At 42.4% G+C, this 23,859-nt stretch overlaps 1 pseudogene; it reads left to right on the forward strand.

The window, feature by feature from the left end:
• Positions 1-3,657: 3,657 nt before the first annotated feature.
• Positions 3,658-23,859, forward strand: part of LOC120310183 — a 35,394-nt pseudogene continuing 15,192 nt past the window's right edge.

The following is a 23,859-nucleotide window of genomic DNA, read 5'->3' on the forward strand; positions in this document are numbered from 1 at the left end:
TATCCACCCCATCTGTTTCTAGCCATTTCCATATATGGAGCAGTTAAATCAAGTAGCTTTATTAAGAGAAAGTTCTTGTAGGGAAGATGGATCTCTAAGCAAGCATCCAAGAGGAACCTAGATGTGTCATAAATAGATGTGATAATATAATACATGTGGAAAATCCTGACAAAAATGAGAATAGACATGAAAGACTATGCTGGTATTGTTATCCAGCCTTATTGATTATGTCATTATGTCACAATAATCATTGATTATTGTGTCATCAAGTTGGCTCAATTCTGCAACCACACAAATACATTTTCTGACAGGAGAAGTATATCAAATCTTTGCAACCACAGAAGATACATGTTATGATGGAGGACTTGGTCCTTCAGTTGTGCACTCAGCACGTTAACTGGGTTAATCCATCTTGCTGCTGGTTGTCCTCTTTCCATTTTTTCATTGATAATAATTTTTATTGCAGTTTCAATAAGGGTAAAAGCCAATACAAGCTAAGAAAAATATGAAAAAGTGTATAGGTGGCGCAGCAGTTAGAGTGCAGTACTGCAGGCCACTTTAGCTGACTGTTCAGCAGGTCAGCGGTTCAAATGTCACCGGCTCAAGGTTGACTCAGCCTTCCATCCTTCCGAGGTAGGTAAAATGAGAACCCAGATTGTTGGGGGCAATGTAATATATATATATATATATATATATATATATATATATATATATATATATATATATATATATATATATTTTCTGAGGTTTTCGCGGGTGTTTGTATGTAGGTCTTTGGTTGTTCGGGTTTTCTCCCGCGTAAAATTGGAAGTGTCTTGGCGACGTTTCGACGAAGTCACATTCGTCATCTTCAGGCTGGTTTTTTAGCTTATTGCTGCTCAAAGCAAGAAGCTAAAAACACCAGCCTGAAGATGACGAATGTGACTTCGTCGAAACGTTGCCAAGACACTTCCAATTTTACGCGGGAGAAAACCCGAACAACCAAAGACCTATATATATATATATATATATATATATATATATATAATATATATATATATACATTGCTTACTGGTGTACACCGCTTAGAGAGTGCTTGCACTTAAAGCGGTATATAAATCTCATAAATAAATAAATATAGAATAAATAAAGGGAGGAAGGAGAAAATGGGAAAAAAAACGGAAAAGATTCAAAAGGAAACAATTTTTCCATTCATCAAGATAAGTAGAAATATTTTTAAAAACTTAACATCTAATGTTTCAGCAAAAAACTCTTCACCCCATATTTCACCTTTTATCTCTTGGCATGTAATAAAGTCTCATCTTCCAATTCCAATCAGCAAAACTCCATTAAGAGTTGCTACTAGTAACAATTTGATATTTCTTTCCTTTATACAATGTCTTATGATTTTCTCTAAAAATGCAAAAGGAAAAAAAAATCTTCTCATATCTTATATCTGTAACACCCTTAAAACCCGTCACTGAAATAATCAGGAAAATTTCCATCAGGAGCGAATAGAAACAAAACAATATATTTATTATTAAGTCCTTCAAATACTATTCCACAAATTTATCATCTCTTCAAATATAACCCATTGAAAGCTGTTAGAAAAAAGGATCCTCCGTTTTGGGGGGAATCCTTTTCCCACTTCAAGGGTTTTTTTTTAAAAAATGTTGATTCTTTTTGGGGAAGATTTTTGCCTTGAGGTCCATTTAACCAGTGGAACAACCTGCCTCCAGAAGCCGTGAATGCTCCAACAACGGAAGTTTTTAAGAAGAGACTGGACAGCCATTTGTCGGAAATGGTATAGGGTTACCTGCCTGAGCAGGGGGTTGGACTTGATGACCTCCAAGGTCCCTTCCAACTAATAATAATAATAATAATAATCATAATAATAAAGTTGGAAGGGACCTTGGAGGTCATCTAGTCCAACCCCCTGCTCAGGCAGGAAACCCTATACCATTTCGGACAAATGGCTGTCCAGTCTCTTCTTAAAAACTTCCAGTGTTGGAGCATTCACCACTTCTGGAGGCAGGTTGTTCCACTGGTTAATTGTTCTGTCAGAAATTTCTCCTTAGTTCTAGATTGCTTCTCTCCTTGATTAGTTTCCATCCATTGCTTCTTGTCCTGCCTTCGGGCACTCTGGAGAATAGCTTGACTCCCTCTTCAGACATTGGAACACTGCTATCATGTCCCCCCTCGTCCTTCTCTTTGTTAAACTAGACATACCCAATTCCAGCAGCCGTTCCTTATATGTTTTAGCCTCCAGGCCCTTAATCATCTTTGTTGCTCTTCTCTGTACTCTTTCTAGAGTCTCAGCATCTTTTTTACATCGTGGTGACCAAAACTGGATGCAGTATTCCACGTGTGGCCTTACCAAGGCCTTGTAAAGTGGTATTAATACTTCACGTGATCTTGATTCTATTCCTCTGTTAATGCAGCCCAGCACTGTTGGCTTTTTTGGCAGCTGCAGCACAAGTTAAACTAGACATACCCAATTCCAGCAACTGTTCCTTATATGTTTTAGCCTCCAGTCCCCTAATCATCTTTGTTGCTCTTCTCTGTATGTGGAGAAGTACCAGGCAGTGTGAAAAGGAAACCATGCTGGCCCAGCTTTTGGGAGAATATAAAAATGGATAGTACTTGGAGCCATAATGTAGAACAAAATGCCAAATGAGGCATTTCTCCTTAGTTTCTCCTTAGTTCTAGGTTGCTTCTCTCTTTGGTTAGTTTCCACCCATTGCTTCTTGTCCTGCCTTCAGGCGCTTTGGAGAATAGCTTGACTCCCTCTTCTCTGGGGCAGCTCCTGAGATATTGAAATACTGCTCTCCTGTCCCCCCTCATCCTTCTCTTCATTAAACTAGACCAGGGGTAGGCAACCTTGGCTCTTTTATGACTCGTGGACTTCAACTCCCAGAATTCCTGAGCCAGCCACGCTGGCTCAGGAATTCTGGGAGTTGAAGTCCACGAGTCATAAAAGAGCCAAGGTTGCCTACCCCTGAACTAGACCTACCCAATTCCAGCAACCGTTCCTCATATGACTTAGCCACCAGTCCCCTAATCATTTGTGTTGCTCTTCTCTGTACTCTTTTTATTGTTATTATTTTTATTATTATATATTACTCCCATTCACAGCTACCATCTTTTCCTTGTTTGGTGCAATGGTGGCTCCTGAACAATAAAAGTACCCTTTTGTTCTGTGGCTATTTCTTCAAAAAGAGGCGCAAGCAAAAAAAAAAAAACGACTTGAAAGCAGAAAATGAGTTTTTCCTAAACTAGGAATATGTGTTCCCCAAACAGGCTTGAAATGTCTCTGGGGGTTTAGAGCAGGGGGGGGGTCTTCAAACTGGGCCCTTTGATGACGGGTGGACTTCAACTCCCAGAATTCCTCAGCCAGCTTTGCTGGCTGAGGAATTCTGGGAGTTGAAGTCCACCCGTCATCAAAGGGCCCAGTTTGAAGACCCCCCTGCCTTAGAGACAGTTTCTGATGGAAACGAATCAATGAGAGATGATCCCGCATAGAAAAAAAAGGAGAAATTTCCAGCCAGTTAGAACAATCAATCAATCAATCAGTGGAATGGCTTGCTTTCAAAAGTAGTGGGTGCCCCACCCCTCAGGGTTTTTAAGAAAAGATCGGACAGCCATTTATCCAGCCGAGGCGGGATAAGAGAGGATTGCCCGGGGCGTTTCTCTTCCCCCCTCCTTCCGCTGTGAGGCGGGGGGGGGGGGAAATGGCGCAGAGGCTGCCGGGAAGCCTCGCGGGGAGGTGCATCCCGACGAGCTTTCTGAGTTCCGTGAGTGGCGGCTCTGCCCGTGCAAAGGGGTCCCGCGCTGGAGGCCAGCGTGGAGACGGGTCAAGTCTTCCCCCGGGGTGGGAGGCCGGGATCCCATGTTGCCCTGCCGCTCTTTCCCCTGCTTTGACCGGGCGGAGGGGGGAGCAAAGGCGAGAAATGGGGGTCGCCAGAAGGGAGGGGCCGTTTGCCCCCATTTCCTGGGGGAACCTCTGCATGGGGGGGGAGGGGGAGGCTGGCCCGAAGTCCCCCTGCCGGTTCTGGGTGCAAGGCCGGCGGGGCCCCGGCTGCGAGGACTGGGGTGCTGCATCCCCGCCTTTCCCCACGACTGGCAGGCGAAGGGAAACGTTGCAGAGAGGGAGGTGCAAGTGGGGCTGAGATGCAGCATTCGCACCGTGTGCCGAATAGAATAGAATAGAATAGAATAGAATAGAATAGAATTACAGAGTAGAGTAGAATAGAAATACAGAATAGAGCAAAATAGAATAACAGAATAGAGTGGAATAGAAATATAATATAGAACAGAATAGAATAGAACTACAATTACAGAATAGAGTAGAATAGAATAACAGAATAGAGTAGAATAGAAATATAATATAGAATAGAACTACAATTACAGAATAGAGTAGAATAGAATAGAAATACAGAATAGTGTAGAATAGAATAACAGAATAGAGTAGAGTAGAATAAAAATATAGAATAGAATAGAATTACAATTACAGATCAGAGTAGAATAGAAATATAATATAGAACAGAATAGAATAACAGAATAGAGTAGAATAGAAATATAATATAGAATAGAATTACAATTACAGAATAAAGTAGAGTAGTAATACAGAATAGAGAAGAGTAGAGTAGAATAGAAATATAATATAGAACAGAATAGAATAACAATAGAATAGATTTACAATTACAGAATAAAGTAGAGTAGAAATACAGAATAGAGAAGAGTAGAATAGAAATATAATATAGAACAGAATAGAATAACAGAATAGAATAGAATAATAGAATAGAATAACTTTATTGTCACTTTGAATGTACACTAATCAGCATACATTAAAATGAAATTTTGTTGCATACAGCTCTCCAAGGGTCACCAATATACCCTACATAAATATGACAAAAATAAATAAATACAGAATTATGCATATACCCACATATATGACAACAGAGAAACAACACAGTCTAGATTGGATGTATAGATATACATGGCAAGAAAAATGAATCTTGCGAGTTTACCAGATGGATGGCATAGGGGACAAAGCTATTACAGAACCAGGTGGTCCTGCTAGAAATACTTCAAAATCTCCTCCCAGAGTGAAGCAACAGAAACAGATGGTAAAGTGGGTGTGTGGGGTCTTTAACAATGCTTTGAGCGCTATGCACATAGGCCTTATAAGGAGCATCCTGGATATCAGGAAGTGAGCTTTCTATGAGCTTCCTATGACACCAGTGTTCGTCAAAGTTGGCAACTTTACACTCTGGGTACTGAAGTGGAAGTTGGAAAAAGACTAGGAATTACATGAAAACAGACCATCATGTTAAGGTGTAGCTGGTTTATTGATTTGAGTTTTATTCCTATATGTATTGGATGGTGGTTTCTTAATTCAGGCTTCTAAAGTCTCCCCCCCCTTGGTATTTCTGCCAGGTGGTTAATGGGGTTCTGCTGCTTTTACTATGTTCAAATGTTGATTTAATTACCTATTAAATCAATTTATATATAATAATAATAGTAGTAAAGTTGGAAGGGACCTTGGAGGTCATCTAGTCCAACCCCCTGCTCAGGCAGGAAACCCTACACCATTTTGGACAAGTGGCTGTCCAGTCTCTTCTTAAAAACTTCCAGGGTTGGAGCATTTACTGCTTCTGGAGGCAAGCTGTTCCACTGATTAATTGTTCTCACTGTCAGGAAGTTTCTCCTTAGTTCTAGGTTGCTTCTCTCCTTGATTAGTTTCCACCCGTTGCTTCTTGTCCTGCCTTCAGGTGCTTTGGAAAATAGCTTGATTCCCTCTTCTTTATGGCAGCCCCTGAGATATTGGAATACTGCTATCATGTCCCCCCTTGTCCTTCTCTTCGTTAAACTAGACATACCCAATTCTAGCAACCGTTCCTTATATGTTTTAGCCTCCAGTCCCCTAATCATCTTTGTTGCTCTTCTCTGTACTCTTTCTAGAGTCTCAACATCTTTTTTACATCGTGGTGACCAAAACTGGATGCAGTATTCCAAGTGTGGCCTTACCAAGGCATTAAGAGTGGTATTAATACTTCACGTGATCTTGATTCTATCCCTCTGTTAATGCAGCCTAGCACTGTGTTGGCCTTTTTGGCAGCTGCAGCACACTGCTGGCTCATATTTAAGTGATTGTCTACTAGGACTCCGAGGTCCCTCTCACAGTTACTACTATTGAGCATGGTGCCACCTATGCTGTACTTGTGCATTTGGTTTTTCTTGCCTAAATGTAAACCTTGCTTTTTTCACCATTGAATTTCATTTTGTTAGTTAGTGCCCAGTGTTCAAGTCTGTCCAGATCCTTCTGTATCTGAAGCCTGTCTTCTGGAGTGTTGGCTATTCCTGCCAGCTTGGTGTCGTCTGCAAATTTGATGAGTTCCCCATCTATCCCTTCATCCAAATCGTTGATGAAGATGTTGAAGAGTACTGGGCCCAGAACAGAGCCCTGGGGCACCCCACTACACACTTCCCTCCATATAGATGCAGTTCCATTGAGGACCACTCGCTGAGTACGGCCGGTCAGCCAGCTACGGATCCATCTGGTGGTGGTTCTGTCTACCCCACATTTTTCTATCTTGTCAAGTAGTAGGTTGTGATCTACTTTATCAAACGCCTTATTGAAGTCCAAGTAAATTATGTCCACAGCATTCCTCTGATCCACTAATTTTGTCACTTGGTCAAAGAATGCAATAAGATTTGTCTGGCATGATCTATTTTTGACAAACCCATGTTGGCTTTTAGTAATGACTTTGTTTGCCTCTAGGTGTTCGTTGATTCGTTGTTTGATTATCTTTTCCAGGATCTTCCCAGGTATTGAGGTCAGGCTGATAGGTCTGTAATTTCCTGGATCCATTTTTTTTCCTTTTTTGAGGATGGGAACTACATCAGCTCTTTTCCAGTCCTCTGGTAGTTCCCCTGTGTTCCAGGATCTTTGAAAAATATAGTTCAGTGGCTCCGATATCACATCTGCCAGTTCCTTGAGAACTCTGGGGTGCAATCCATCTGGTCCTGGCGATTTGAACTCATCTAGGCTGGACAGGTGCTCACTAACCATTTTCTTGCCTATCTTAATTTGTGTTTCTGTTTTGTTTTTTATGGCACTATTTTTGATAAGTTGGTCTGTTTTTTCCCTTTGTGTAAAGACAGATGCAAAAAATGAGTTAAATAGTTCTGCTTTCTCCCTGTTGCTTGTCACCTTCTTGCCACTTCCACCCACTAATGGATCAATCATTTCCTTCACTTTTTTCTTGTTTTTTACGTGTTGAAAGAAGCTTTTTTTGTTATTTTTGACTTTGGTCGCAAGCCTTAGTTCATTTTGAGCCTTGGCTTTCTTCACTTCATCTTTGCAGGCTCAGGCTATTTGCTGATATTCTGACTTAGTTATGTTCCCCTCTTTCCACTTTCTATACTTGTCCTTTTTATCTTTCAATTTGTCAGAGAGTTCTTTATGCAGCCATGCTGGTTTCTTTTGAGAGCTGTTGTTTTTCCTCTTTGTTGGTATTGTGCTAGACTGTGCTTTTATTATCTTATTTTTCAAAATTTCCCAAGCTTCTTGAGTTGTTTTCCCCTTGAGGATTCTCATCCATGGAATCCTTCCCAAACCCTCTCTAAGTTTATTGAAATTAGCTCTCTTGAAGTCCAAGACTCTAGTTTGACTGTGTTCTATTGCTTGTGCTTCTATAATGTTGAATTCTAATATTGCATGATCACTTCCTCCCAGGGTTCCTATGGCTTCAACACCGTCTGTCATTTCATCTCTGTTAGTGAGAATTAGATCCAAAATGGCTAATCCCCTAGTTCCCTTCTCTACTTTTTGGGAGACAAAGTTGTCTGCTAGGTTTGCCAGGAACCTGTTTGATCTTCCACTTGGTGCGGAGTTTGTCTCCCAGTTGATATCACTCGTCTTACTTTCTGTTTGTGACCTGAAACATTCATGAGTCAGATTGTCTTATCTCTATTCACCGCCACAGAAATCACTGTAACAGAAACCTCAGAAAGAGAAATCCACAATCTATTTTTTGTGTTTCTCCAATATTTTAAGTCATTGGAAGAAGTTGATCCAGAAAGGGTCTCTTTAATTTCCACCAGATAAATCAACCTAACCTAATAAGATTCCCCTCTCTCTTTCCAAATATTAGTACCATATATGCCGGCGTATTAGGCGACCCAGCGTATAAGACGACCCCCAAGTTCGACGCTGGGTCGCAAGACGATCGACGCCGAGTCGCATATAAGACGACTTTCTAGGCATGCGACTCGGCGTCGATCATCTTATACGCCGGAAATGACGTCATTTCCGGCGTATAAGATGACTTTCTAGGCATGCGACTCGGCGTCGATCATCTTATACGCCGGAAATAACGTCATTTCTGGCGTATAAGATGATCGACACCTAGTCGCATGCCTAGAAAGTCATCTTATACGCCGGAAATAAACGTAGTTTATAACGTTATTTCCGGCGTATAAGATGACTTTCTAGGCATGCGACTCGGTGTCGATCATCTTATACACCGGAAATGACGTCATTTCCGGCGTATAAGATGATCGACACCGAGTCGTATGCCTAGAACGTCATCTTATACGCCGGAAATAATAAATAAATAAATAAACGTTATGACTCGGCGTATAAGACGACCCCCGAGTTCGGAGGCTGTTTCATCGCTCTCAAAAGTCGTCTTATACGCCGGAATATACGGTAGATTCATTTAACATCTTTTTATTTTGGAGAAGGATCCTCTGGAGTTAAATTCCAGTTGCGAAATCGTTAGTTGCGAAATCGTGTCCGACCCATCGCGACCCCATGGACAACATTCCTCCAGGACTTCCTGTCCTCTACCATCTTCTGGAGTACATTTAAGCTCACACCTCCTGCTTCATTGACTTCATCCAGCAACCTTATTCTCCGTAATACCATTCTTCTCTTGCCCTTAGTCTTTCCCAGCATTAGGCTCTTCTCCAGTGAGTCCTTCCTTCTCTTAGGTGGCCAAAGTACTTGAGTTTCAACTTCAGGATCTGGTCTTCTAAAGAGCAGTCAGGGTTGATCTCCTCTAGGATTGACCGGTTTGATCGCCTTGCAGTCCAGGGGACTCGCAGGAATCTTCTCCAGCACCATAATTCAAAGGCCTCCATTCTTTGGCACTCAGCCTTTCTTATAGTCCAAGTTTCACAGCCATACATTGCAACTGGGAAAACCATGGCCTTGACTATACGTACTTTTGTTGGCAGGGTGATGTCTCTGCTTTTTAGTATGCTGTCTAGATTTGCCATAGCTTTCCTCCCCAGGAGCAAGCGTCTTCTAATTTCTTGGCTGTAGTCCCCATCTGCGGTGATCTTGGAGTCCAGGAAGATAAAATCTGTCACTACCTACATTTCTTCCCCATCTATTTGCCAGTCACCCAGTAATTACTGGAAATATCTTTTGTTTTCCATTTCAGATATGTAAAGTGAAAACTTTTCCTGCTTCATCTGAAGATGAAAGCTTCTTGTAAGCGTGGAGGGCTGAATGTCCTTGGGAAACTTGACCAGATCCTTACCGTGAAATTCAGATCTTGTGAATAGGAAGATCTCTGGAGATCCATTGACCCATTCTGCAGCTGGATTAGAGAAAAAAGAGAAGATGGAGGGACAACACCCAGCAGATGCAGGAACTGGAAAAGGCCCTCTTGCTTGGAGCTGTGGGAAGAATGGGTCAAGTCTTAGGCAGAAGATCCAGGAAGAGGGAACTAACGCTTTAGAGGTCCATTGCTGTCACTTCAGCAAAGTACAGTTCCAGAAGGTGACTGGGCCCCGAAATGTTTGCAGTCACCTCCACCGCCTTTGCCTTCAGTGGCTGCAGCCAGAGAGACACACGAAGGCTCAGATGTTGGACCTGGTTCTCCTGGAGCAGTTCCTGGCTGTCCTTCCCCCAGAGATGGAGAAATGGGTACGGGAGTGTGGCGCAGAGACGAGTTCCCAGGCAGTGGCCCTGGCCGAAGGGTTCCTGCTGAGCCAGGAGGAGGAAAAGATGCAAGAAAAGTTGCAGGTATGAGAATATAGCTCTAATGAGCTCTCTGAATTTGTCAGTGTCTCTCTGACAGAGTTTTCTGGGATTATGAACTGCTAAGTCAGTGGTTCTCAACCTGTGGGTCGGGACCCCATTTGGGGTCGAACGACCATTTCACGGGGGTCGCCAAACAACACAGTCCGCCATTTTTTCCTCCTTTTCCTTAACTGTGCTACTCCCTTTTATTCTATTGGCTTTTGAAAGCCAATAGAATAGACTCTCTTGAATAGAGTCTAATTCTATTGGCTTTCAAGAGCCAATAGGAATTGTCCAGGCTGTCTCTGCCCTGCTGAGCCCGCCAAAAGTCCCATTCTGCAAACGGTGCTGCACCAGTTGAGTAGTCCTCGACTTATGACCGGTTGGGGGTCGCGGCATTAAAAAGGTTGAGAACCACTGTGCTAAGGCCAGTTATTCTATTCTTCTTTTAGAAGATGTATTTGGGGAATTCTTCCACCCTCATTTTTCATCTTCAGGGATACACATTGGGGTCTCCCCGCGTGAGGGTATGAGAATTCATTTCTTTCTCTCTGCTCTTCCTTGTTTCTACTGGGACATCATGTCCAGATATCCTTGGGAGCAGCCACTGAGTATGTCAAGGGAAGGAAAGAATCCAAACTCTTTCAAGAACTGCAGCTCGGGGAGATCTTCCAGAAAAATGAAAATCAGGATGCCATGTCAGGTAATGGAAGCTCCTTCTATATCAGTGATGGCGAACCTTTTTGAGATCGTGCCCAAACCGCAACCCACCGCTGGCATGCAAAAACCAGGGGCACAAAAATGGGACACTGTGCTGCAAGGCGCAAAAACGGCTGACACTGCACGTGGGGTGCAGATACAAGGTGCTGCATCACGCAAGAACGGGGCAGGGCTAGTGAGTATCATGCAGGCACTAGCCACACCCCATTTGCAGCGCGTGCATGCTCGTGGCCCCGTGTGCGCCTGCGCGCATGTAAAATGCTTCCCCGTCCCTTTTCTTCCAGCCCACCAATCGACAATGGTTGGTGACCTCTGCTCTACCACTTCTACTCGAGCTTGCGAGTCGGCCGCTTCGCCTCCTTTGTGCTGGGGAGGGCTCCTCCTCCAGGTGGCGGTGGCAGCCTGATGGGCCTGCTGCTGGTGGGGGTGTCCCGCGTGACAACAGAGAAGGCTCTGAGTGCTACCTCTGGCACACGTGGCATAGGTTCGCCACCACTATTCTACATGATATAATAAGGACTGGACATCCAGCTAACTCTGATTCTTTTGCCCCTCTTGGGTGGAATCTCTTGCCTTTTTTTTTTTTTAATCAAATCTGCTTTCATACTTTTTTTTTTTTTTTGCCTCTCACAGAGAACCAAGACCAGTCCTTGCTATTTTTAGAATCACCTCCTCTTCATGATAAAGCAGAAAGAACGGCTGAAGCTCTGCCCCAGGTACGAGAAACTTTGGAAAAGTTGGCGGGGTTTCATTTTGTTCTGGAGTTCAAGGCAATATATATTGCTAGAATTGGGTATGTCTAGTGCAGTGGTTCTCAACCGGTGGGTCGGGACCCCATTTGGGATCGAACGACCATTTCACGGGGGTCGCCAAACAACGCAGTCCGCCATTTTTTCCCCCTTTTCCTTAGCTGTGCTACTCCCTTTTATTCTATTGGCTTTTGAAAGCCAATAGAATAGACTCTCTTGAATAGAGTCTAATTCTATTGGCTTTCAAAAGCCAATAGGAATTGTCCAGGCTGTCTCTGCCCTGCTGAGCCCGCCAAAAGTCCCATTCTGCAAACAGTGCTGCACCAGTTGAGTAGTCCTCGACTTACGACCAGTTAAGTAGTCCTCAACTTACGACCAGTTGGGGGTCGCGGCATTAAAAAGGTTGAGAACCACTGGTCTAGTGTAACGAAGAGAAGGATGAGGGGGACATGATAGCAGTCTTCCAATATCTCAGGGGCTGCCCCAAAGAAGAGGGAGTCAAGCTATTCTCCAAAGCGCCTGAAGGCAGGACAAGAAGCAACAGGTGGAAACTAATCAAGGAGAGAAGCAACCTAGAACTAAGGAGAAACTTCCTGACAGTGAGAACAATTAATCAGTGGAACAGCTGCCTCCAGAAGCGGTAAATGCTCCAACACTGGAAGTTTTTAAGAAGAGACTGGACAGCCATTTGTCTGAAATGGTATAGGGTTTCCTGCCTGAGAAGGGGGTTGGACTAGATGACCTCCAAGGTCCCTTCCAACTTTACTACTACTACTACTACTACTACTACTACTACTACTATTATTATTATTATTATTATTATTATATCGTAAGCCACATCGAGTCACTGAGAGCGATTTGGGAAGCCATATACACAAATAAGATCTATTTAAAATTTATTAAATGTATATGCCTCCTGTCTCAATATCCAGAGTGACTCTGTGTGGCTTACAAAGGCGTAAAAGCATAAATATGAAAGTATTAAAATTAACAATTAAATGAAGGTGAAAAACCAAAAGCAAGTATTGTTCAGGGTGGACTTTTGTCTCCTACTCAAGTCAACCCCCTCCAGCATAGCGCACCCTATCGGGGGGGGTGCGCTATGCTGGAGGGGGTTGACTTGAGTAGGAGACAAAAGTCCACCCTGAACAATACTTGCTTTTGGTTTTTCACCTTCAGGCCTCAAGCCAACTGGTACAGGCAGATTTTACATCCCTTCCAGAAAGCGGATGTCATCTCCAGGGGCAAGATGTTTTTTATTTTTATCCATTAAATTTACATGCCGCCAATCTCACTGACATGCAACTCTGGGAGGCACACAATCTGCTAAATTAATGTAATAAAAGATTAAAACCGTAAAACAATCGATACAGCATTAAGATTAACAGAGAAATTTACAGGGAGTAAATTGTTCTCAAGTAAATTTCTCCTAAGTCCTAGGTTGGTTCTCTTAACTAGTTTCCATCCATTGCTTCATTTTCTGCCTTCTGATGCTTTGGAGAATAGGTGTCAGAGGTTCCGACTAATGAAGCACTTCAAAGAACTTTCAGGCATGTTTCCTAAAGTCTTTATTACAGAGCTACAAATTGCCGGTCACCATCATGGACGTTGTGATGCCAGAATCTGACTTCCTCTCGCTGGCATCAATCTTTTCTTGCTAAACCCCTCCCTTATCTTGCAGTCACAAGTCACATTATCCAATTAGTGTGAAGGTCAAAAGTTTACTTCCTCTTTCTTTCCCGGGCTTTCCCCCCCCCACTCTAAGCTATGTATTAACCCAGTAAATACCAGACAGTTTTGCATATTGTCAAAGCAAGAATATACAGTATTTGCAGCATTGACATCAGGTTGACCTCTGTGACAATCCCTCAAGTATTGGAAGCCTGCTATGGTGTCACCACTACTACTTCTCTTCGTGAGATTAGACATAATCCAGTTCCTGCAACCGTTCATCGTATTTAAGTGCTTGTCCACTTAAATCATTCTCATAGTTACTGCTATTGAGCCAAGTTTCACTTAATCTGTACCTGTAAAATTGGTTTTTCTTGCCTTACTTTTCTCTACATTGAGAAATTTATTTGTATTTAACATGTAGAAAGTCCGCAAATGACTTCCAGTATCTTATAAAGCTGTCTAGTCCATTTTCTCCAATCAAAGCAGTTAGTTTTGCCGTCTCTGCTAATAATGAATTAGTAGAGATGGTGTTCCGGGATCTCTGGAAGATATAAGAATAAGAATAAGAATTTTCTCCCATTAATGTGCAATTGTTGTTTCCTTGAGTTTGTTTTTTTACATGTTGATAGAAGCTATTTTTGTTATTTTTTATTTTTATCGCAAGCCTTAATTCATTTTGACCCTTAGTTTTCCTGACTTCCTCTTTGCAGGTTCAGACTATTTACTGATATTCTGCCTTAATTATGTGCCCCTCTTTCCACTTTTTATACTTGTCGTTTTTGTCTTTCAGTTTATCAGAGTTCTATGGGTAGCCATGCTACTTTCTTTTGAGATCTCTCATTTTTCTTCTTCGCTAGAATTGTACTAGACTGGGCTTTTATAATCTCACTTCCCAAACTTCTTGTTTGGTTTCCTCTTAAGGATTCTCATCCATGGAATCCTTCTCAGGCTCTCTCTAAGTTTATTGAAATCAGCTATCTTGAAGTCCAAGAGTCTATTTTGAGTTTGTTCTATTGCTTGTGCTTACATAATGCTGAATTCCAATAGTAGAGGAATCCCAAGGTTCTTGTGACTTTAATGCGTTTTATCCAGATGGGTCCACTGCTGTCCAAAAGCTGCCTTGGGTCATTCCTAGGTGCCCCCATTTAAATCCAGGGAGCAGCATCGCCAGAGAATCAGCTTTGGCAGCAAAATCAGATCGTTGGAAAAAGAGAAAAAGTCTCTTTCTATTCAGCAGCCATCTTGTGGAGGAGTCCCTCCTGAAACTCCGATTTCATTGAGCTGACTGTTGTCTCAGCTGTCTTCCAGGATCAATCCATATACCAGTGGTTCTCAATGTTTGTGTGACGGTGACCCCCGTCACACAAACGTGCCGTCCCCATGCGTGGCGCGCATGCGCTGCGCCGCCCCCTGAGGGGAAAAATGGCGGATTGCCTTGTTTGGCGACCCCCGAGAAATGGTCAATCGACCCCAAATGGGGTCGCGACCCATAGGTTGAGAACCGCTGCCATATACCATTACAAGCACTCCCAACACTTTTATTGTGGTACAGAGTGCAAGCATGATGGTCCCTAAGTGGATAAAGCAAAAATGTCAGATGGGTTGCTCTAGTGCACAGGTCGGCAACCTGTGGCTCCGGAGCCGCATGCGGCTCTTTGAGCCTTCCCCTGTGGCTCCCAGCCTCCCCTGCCATTTGCAGAGAGAGACAGAGACAGAGAGAGGCAATTGCGCTTCCCTACTCTTTCTCTTTCTCTCTCTCTCTCTCTCTCTCTCTCTCTCTCTCTCTGTGTGTGTGTGTGTGTGTGTGAAAGAGAGTGCACTCACAGTGTTCTCGAGGAGCTGAAAAGCTTATTGGGCGGAGCTCCTCCCTTTGTTGCTCTCTGCAGGAAGCAGGAAGGGCAGGAGAGAACTAGCTAGCCCAGCTATGCTGACTCAGGAATTCTGGGAGTTGAAGTCCATGAGTCATAAAAGAGCTGAGGTTGCCTACCCCTGAGGGTCAAGAAGGATATATGCAGTTATCTTGATTTTAGATATCAAAAGGGTTTTGCGGCTTCCGGTGTTTTGTTTTTGGTGGGAAATGGGTCCAAGTGGCTCTTTGAGTGTTTTGGGTTGCCTACCCCTGCTCTAGTGTTTTCTTCTGCCCACATAAAAAGAATTGGAGCTACTGATAAGACTATCTTAATTGGCTTCATTGAAAGCCATTAAAAGTCCTGCAGTAAACCTGAAAAAATATCCTTCGCATTGTGCCCTCTGCCAAAAGTTGTGAGATCTTATTTTGAATTCTGCAGCCGTTGCTCATTTCATTCATTGCAAATCTCCCCTGGCATTGATCGAAGAGAAGTCTCAATTTTTTCTTGGGGTTGTTTGTTAATGGGGAAATTTGTTTCCTTGTTTAGGATCTTGTGTCTTTCGAGGAAGTGGCTCTGCATTTCTCTGAGGAGGAGTGGTCTCAGCTGGATGCTGACCAAAAAGCTCTCCATGGGGAGGTCATGCTGGAGAATTCCAGGAATCTGGCTTCTCTGGGTAAGAACTGTATTTGTGGTCAGAAATTAAGAGAAGACATTTAGGGCTTAGATGTAACCATCTACTCTGGAAAAAAAAACCCCGTTTTATGAAGAAGAAATTAATAGCTATCTCCTTAGATGTGTATGAGTATTTCTCATCTAATACTTGAGGGAGGGCTTCTGTTAGTTAATTTTTTCAGTTTCTCTTGAATCTCATCAAGGAGAGCTTGACCTCTTGGCTATAGATGTATGTGACCATACCACATTGTCTTCTGCTTGTTTGGGACCAGATTTCTTCTTTGTTTGTCATATGAATTTTGGCATTTTCTCAGACCAATAATGTGATGTCCCTCTTTTCTTTCTTGGACTTTTCTAAGATTATGAATCTCTGGATTCTAGATGAATTATTTCAGTTTTTCTCAACCGTAAATGAGATTTATTGATTCAGTGTCTCTGATCTTGACTTGACTGTTGATTGGTCAAGTCAAAGCAATTTTTGTCTTCTTCCATGGATTAAGAAACTTTGGAGAGTCTCTTAGTCACATGTTTGCCAATTAGTATAAGTCAGTGATGGTGAACTTTTTAGAGACCAAGTGCCCAAACTGCAACCCAAAACCTTCTTATACATCGTTGGGTGCTGGGTGGGTGTGGCCCATTGGCTGGGTGTGGCCCATTGGGTAGGCGTGGCTGCGGTGATAACGGCGGCAGACTGGGTGGGACTAAAAAGTTCAGTCAATTCCAACTTTGCAAGATCTTTTTTTTCCCCGCGAGAAGTTGAAATTGACTGATTGATTGAACCTTTTTCTTTTGTACACGGCGGCGGAGGCCTAAAGTGAAAAGGTTTTATAAAACCCAGCTAAAGGCCTACGACTGGGGCGATGGCGCGCGTGCCCACAGAGAGCGCTCTGAGTGCCGCCTCTGGCACCCATGCCATAGGTTCGCCACTACTGGTATAAGTTATCCTGTTCCCAGCATTTTTCCCCCCTCACAGAACAGAGATTGCTTAAATAAGCAATTTCATCCTGAACTGCTTTTCTCAGCACCATATACTGTCCCCACAAATTTCTAAATACAAGTTGATAATCTATAACCTTAATTTGCTGGCTTGCAGCTGCTGCCTGTAATTTCACACCCTCAGCTTTTGTTTGCTTTCTAAGAGGCTCAAAGCTAGGCAGACTGTGGGTGCCAGCATATTCATTTTGATTTGCATTCCCATTGTGTTCCTGCTTACTCTCTTGCATCCCTTTCTCTCCAATTACTGTAAATACAGTACAAACTTTAATTCCCGTTTTGCTAATTATCCCAGCACCAGAATGAGAATTTCAAAGGGCAGGGAAGTAGGAAAAAGGAAAGCTGAAATTAAACTGTAAGCACAGTCACAGTCATGTGATTTTCCACTTAGTGACCAATTTGCCAGTCCTTATTGTGGTTGCTTGATGGGTGCCCAAGACTGATAGTTATTGGGGATTTAATTTGGCCAAGGGTGGTAGATCATACGATGCAGCACAGGAGTTCATGACAACATGGAACTGATCTATTAAAGGCCTTGTACACATTGGTTGTCAAAGATTAGATCCGTGTTTTCTCTGAGGGCAATGGTAATCTGATTTGATGTGGATATATGAACTTCGAAGTAGCCCACTTGGGAATTCATCTTTAGCAGAAGCTTAGATCACATTCTTTCGTACTAGCCAGCAAAACAGCCAAATTATATTGATGATTCTTTGGCAAAAATTTAGAAGAAAACTTTGATCTCTAATTATATTTCTAATCTTGCTACAATTTCTCATGGCTTTTTTTTTTTTGAAGAAAAGAATGTCCAGGAGGATAAGAATTACAAAGAACAATGCCAAGCAATTAATCCAAAAGAGGAAAAAGGGAAGTTTGTCAATCTGTTGGAACCAAAAAGTGATGAAAGAAACCGATCAGAAAGTGGAATTAAAAAAAGCTTTTCTTGGATCAGTCGGCTTACTTACCACAGAAAGATCCATACAGGAGAACGACCTTATAAATGCCTGGAGTGTGGAAAAAGCTTTTCTAAATCCAGTCACCTCATTTCCCATAAAATGACCCATTCAAAAGAGAAACCATATACCTGTATCGAGTGTGGAAAGGCCTTCCGTGATAATTGCTCTCTCAGAAGTCACCAGAGGAATCACAAGGGAGAAAGGCCCTATAAATGCATGGAATGTGGAAAGACTTTTACTCAAAGTGGTAATCTTGCTTCTCATAAAAGAATCCATACAGGGGAGAAGCCATATAAATGTGTGGAGTGTGGCAAGAGCTTTACACAGGGCAGCCATCTTACTTCTCATAAGTTCATCCACACAGGGGAGAAACCATACAAATGCATGGAGTGTGGAAAGACTTTTACTCAAAGCAGTAATCTTACTTCCCATAAAAGAATCCACAAAGCGGGGAAGCCGTATAAATGCAGAGAAGGTGGAATGGGCTTCTGTGAAAATGCATCCCTTATGGAACATGAAAGGATCCACATAGGGGAGAAACCATATAAGTGCATGGACTATGGAAAGGGCTTTTCTGTATCCAATCACCTCATTTCCCATGAAATGACCCATTCAGAAGAGAAACCATATACCTGCTTGGAGTGTGGAAAGATTTTCCCTGATAATTATTCTCTTAGAAGCCATCAAAGGAATCACGGGGGAGAAAGACCCTATAAATGCATGGCCTGCGGAAAGACCTTTGCTCGGAGCAGTCATCTTTCCTCCCATAAAAGAATCCACACAGGGGAGAAGCCATATAAATGTGTGGAATGTGGGAAGGGTTTTAGTACCAACAGTTATCTTACTGCCCATAAACGGATCCACACAGGGGAGAAGCCGTATCAATGTATGGACTGTGGAAAGAGCTTTAGAAGGAGTAGCCTTCTTACTTGCCATAAAAAGATCCACACAGGAGAGAAGCCATATCAATGCAAGGTGTGTGGCAAGAGCTTCAACAGGAATAGTAATCTGAAATCTCATGAAAGAGTCCACTTGGGTAATACTCTTCGTACATACTAGACCAGTGGTTCTCAACCTTTTTAATGCCGCAACCCCCAACCGGTCGTAAGTCGAGGATTACTCAACCGGTCGTAAGTCGAGGACTACTCAACTGGTGCAGCACCGTTTGCAGAATGGGACTTTTGGCGGGCTCAGCAGGACAGAGACAGCCTGGACAATTCCTATTGGCTTTTGAAAGCCAATAGAATTAGACTCTATTCAAGAGAGTCTATTCTATTGGCTTTCAAAAGCCAATAGAATAAAAGGGAGTAGCACAGCTAAGGAAAAGGGGGGAAAAAATGGTGGACTGCATTGTTCGGCGACCCCCATGAAATGGTCGTTCCATCCCAAATGGGGTCCCGACCCACAGGTTGAGAACCACTGTACTAGACCTATATAAATATGTGAGAATATTTTTTTTCCAGTCCAAAGCAGACAAGGTGACTCCACAATCCTAATTGTGATTTTTGCTAAATAGAAAGCTCCAAGGCAAAAAATGAGGATGAATAGAAATAAAGAGCATTGATTGCCTTCTTAATGGTGTCTAGCCCAGAACTGAAGAAATACCGATTCCTAGCATTCCCCTCTGACGAATATTTCCACTAGAGCAGAATTGCAGGTGGATATTCAATCTTCAGTCCCTTATGATTTCATCATTTAATAATAATAATAATAAAGTTGGAAGGGACCTTGGAAGTCATCTAGTCCAACCCCCTGCTCAGGCAGGAAACCCTATACCATTTCAGACAAATGGCTGTTCAATCTCTTCTTAAAGACTTCCAGTGTTGTAGCATTCACCGCTTCTGGAGGCAGGTTGTTCCACTGGTTAATTGTTCTAACTGTCAGGAAGTTTCTCCTTAGTTCTAGTTTGCTTCTCTCTTTGGTTAATTTCCATCCGTTGCTTCTTGTCTTGCCTTCAGGTGCTTTGGAGAACAGCTTGACTCCCTCTTGTCTCCGTCCCTGAGATATTTTGCACCATACTGTCACAGAGGAGGTAAACCTATTCTCTAAAGTATCCCAGAGCAGCACAAGAAGTAACAGATGGAAACCTATCAAGGAGAGATCCAATGTAGAATTGAGAAGAAATTTCCTGACAGAAAAATTAACAGTGGTACGGCTTGTCTGGTTGTGGTGCTCCATCTTTGGGAAGTTTTTAAGAAGAGATTGGACAGCTCTTTGTTCAGTCTCAGGGAGAGAAAGAAGAGGGAGTCAAGCTATTCTCCAAAGCACCTGAAGGCAAGACAAGAAGCAACGGATGGAAACTAACCAAAGAGAGAAGCAACCTAGAACTAAGGAGAAACTTCCTGACAGTTAGAACAATTTGTTCAGAATGGTACAGAGTCTATATTTATTTCTATATATATATTTATTTTTATATTTGTTCATATATTTATATTTTTATTGCATTGTAGGCCAGCCAAAGTCATTTTGGACAGCAAGATGGGCAGTATATAAATATAATGAATATAGATTGCATAAATACCCAGACACAAAGGTCATTTCTACACCTCCCTGCAGCTTTCCAGATAACCTGCTAAAGCATATAATGTTGCCAGGTTCTGTGCAGCAGCACTTAAAATTGGTCAGATGACCTGTGCTATAAACTGGTTTGAATGAGCACCTAGTCGTTCATCATTCTTGAATGCTATGTTGTGAGAGATAAAGTTTGCCAGACTCCCCTACATCTATTGTAAGGCTCCTACACCTTCTTTAGATTCTTTTTAGATTTTTTTTAAAAAAAAATTAGTACTGGGGTGCAACTTTTTATGCTTTTTAATTTTTTGTGCCCCACGGTTACGTTGATCTTTGAACATAACAAACATTTGATGTTGATATTTCAAGAATATAACTGTTGAAAGAAAAGTGAATTGTGGACTTATACCATTAGTTTTGGTGAAAGTTTACCATCGCTGTCTTTGATTCATTGATTTTTTTTGCTTAGCTGGGTTTTAAATTTAATTGCCAGGAATCTGGAATTTTTATGTTCATAGTATTTTTGTTGGACAAAGATTATTCGAGGAGAAAGGTGATCTGTTTCCAATTTCTCCTTTTATTCAGTATGTTTATAAATAGTCTTTAATCCAATTCTATTATAATTCCCTAATAAACCATTGATTTCTAAATTTATACCACTTGCTTTTGTCACCAGTCATGAACTTAAAAATAAAGACCTTTGATTTAATCTTAGCAGCCAAATTAATATTTTATAAACAATGTAACATCTGAATTGTTGTTGTTAGTTGCGAACTCGTGTCCGACCTGAATTATGGGTTAATAAAGCCTCTTCAATTGATGTCTTACAGAAGATTACAAAGTTAAAATAAATATCGGAGGAAGGAACGGAAGATTTTCAAATCTATAGTATCTATTTTATTATTGGTATTTTAATACATTTTTATTTTTTTTCTCTATACCTATTTTGGATTTATATAAATATTCTTAACTGATTTTCTTTGGTGAAACTAATATTTTTTTTAAAAAAAATCCCCTATTTTCGTCCCTTTATTTTATAATTCCAATTTTTCTCCAGTCACAGATTTTCCCCATCTTTATTGCTCCATCAAGGAGCCTCGTTGTGAGGTAAAATTTTTGGAACATCCACCAGTTTGAGCTTTTTCTGCATTTTGGGGTTTGTTTTCTTTCGATATTCCTTTTTCTTCAGCATTATTTCCTTTATTACAAGCTGCCACTCGGTCTTTCCAATTATTCTTGAGGCAACCAAAGCCATGGATGTGAGAAGGGCAGTTGTTGTATATTGAACTAAAGATATATAAAAACCGACAGAAATCTCCATTTTCCTGACAGGAAAATTTTTCTTCTCTCAGGAGACGCTGCCATCTTTCTTTGACAGATAACCAATGAGAAGTCTCTTCACTCCTCCTCTAATGCCCATCATCCCTGTCCTCCTTCACCTCAGATGAATTCCTCTTTCCCGCCCTTTCGAGGGAATCCTGAATAGACTCCTGCATGGTAACCAGGTGCTTCCCCATTGGTCCCCAGGAGGGCGAACGTCACAGCTGGCTTTCCAGAGGAGGCGTGGCGTCACAAATGCCTGCCGCTGTAGGATGCCGCATTCGCTCTCCTTAACCCCTGGAGCTCCGGGGGAGGCGAAGAGGCTGCGGGAGCGTCTTGCGGGGTGTAGGAGAGATTCACACGTATCTTAGTTGGGGAGGATCTCTTCCTGTGCAAGGGGAGGGGAAGACCCGGGCCTGGCCCGCCTCTGGGTCCAATCCCGGGTCCCGTGTTCCCCAGGCGCCCTCCTTCAAAGCATTCAAATGACTGCAAAGAATATATATACTTCAATTCCCCATCAGTAAGTTAGAACTGAAAAAGTTTTTTGGAGGAGAAGCGAAAACTTTTCAAAGAAAAAACAAAAAAGTTCAGCTGCCTTTTGGAAAAAGCACCTTCAGGAAAGAAGGAAGGACAGAATTGGAGGGAGGGAGGGAAAGAAGGAAGGATCACCAGTAACAATCACCTAATTTCTACTTTTCAGTGGTATTTTTCCAGAGAATTAATGTATGCATCTCTCTTTGTATGTTGGCTTCCTTTACAACAAAGATACCATATCAGTTGAAGAAAAAGGACTTTTTAAAAGGAAAAATTGCTAAGAAAATGCCCTAAAATACAATTCAGCCCACCTATATATACCCAATCCCAGTGGTGGGATTCAGATATATGAACAACCGGTTCTTTATGTGGATGCCACTTCCGGAAGTCCATTCTGGACCTGGGCAACAAAAATTAGCTACTGGTTCTGCCGAACTGGTGTGAACTGGCTGAATCCCACCACTGCTCAATCCTCATCTGTAAACCCTGACTGCCTTTGGCCTCAGGTTCAGCAATGGTTGGCTGAAACTCCACCTCCAAGGTCTTTAAGCATCAAGCATTCAAAATGTCATTTTTGCTCTGGCTTCCACCCTATCCAATGACCAGCCACCTTTTCAGGCCAGAAGGAAGCAGAAATGAATCCATGGAACATTTATTTGTCCTGCTGTGGCTGGAATACAGCAGGCGGCATCGTGGGAAAGGTCTATCTCCATCCTCCAGAAGAAGAGTCATGGAGAACAGCCCAAAACACAAATGGGACCTCCAGGAGGAGCCAGTTCAGATGAGCTTCTCTATTAAAAAACAAGAAAATGAGACAGGACATCCTCCTTTCTTCCCCCATGGAAAATGTTCCCTTTCTGAGTTCAGAATCAGAATAGAGCTGGAAGGAACCTTGAAGGTCTTCTAGTCCAACCCACTGCTCAAGCAGGACACCCTATACCATTTCAGACAAGTGACTGTCCAGTCTCTTCTTTAAAATCTCCAGCGATGTAGCACCTACAACTTCTGACAGCAAGCCGTTCCACTGGTTGATTGTCCTCACTGTTAGGAAGTGTCTCCTTAGTTCCAGGTTGCTTCTCTCCTTGATTATTTCCATCCATTGTTTCTTGCCCTGTCCTCAGGTGCTTTGGATAATAAATTGACCCCCTCCTCTTTGTGGCAACCTCTCAAATACTTGAATAATGCTATCATGTCCCCCGCCATCTTTCTTTTCTCTAGACTGGCCATACCCAAATCCTGCAACCGTTCTTCATATGTTTTAGTCTCCAGATCTTGAATCATCTTAGTTGCTCTTCTTTGCATTTTTTTTTCCAAAGCCTCAACATCTTTTTTGTAATGTGGCGACCAAAACTGAATGCAGTATTCCAGATGTGGTCTTACTAAGGCTTTAGTAAGCGGTACTAATACGTCACATGATTTTGATTCTGTGCCTCTGTTTATACAACCAAGATTGTATTAGCTTTTTTGGCTGCTGCCACAACTGCTGGCTCATCTTTAAGTGATCTCCACTAGGACAGTGGTTCTCAACCTTTTTAATGTCGCAACCCCCCCAACTGGTCAAAAGTCGAGGACTACTCAACCGGTTGTAAGTCGAGGACTACTCAACTGGTGCAGCACCGTTTGCAGAATGGGACTTTTGGCGGGCTCAGCAGGGCAGAGACAGCCTGGACAATTCCTATTGGCTTTTGAAAGCCAATAGAATTAGACTCTATTCAAGAGAGTCTATTCTATTGGCTTTCAAAAGCCAATAGAATAAAAGGGAGTAGCACAGCTAAGGAAAAGGGGGGAAAAAATGGCGGACTGCGTTGTTTGGCGACCCCCGTGAAATGGTCGTTCGACCCCAAATGGGGTCCCGACCCACA

The sequence above is a fragment of the Crotalus tigris genome, unplaced genomic scaffold, assembly GCF_016545835.1.
Source record: "Crotalus tigris isolate CLP2741 ecotype Arizona unplaced genomic scaffold, ASM1654583v1 scf7180000018127.1262416, whole genome shotgun sequence".
In the NCBI taxonomy this organism is placed as follows: domain Eukaryota; kingdom Metazoa; phylum Chordata; class Lepidosauria; order Squamata; family Viperidae; genus Crotalus; species Crotalus tigris.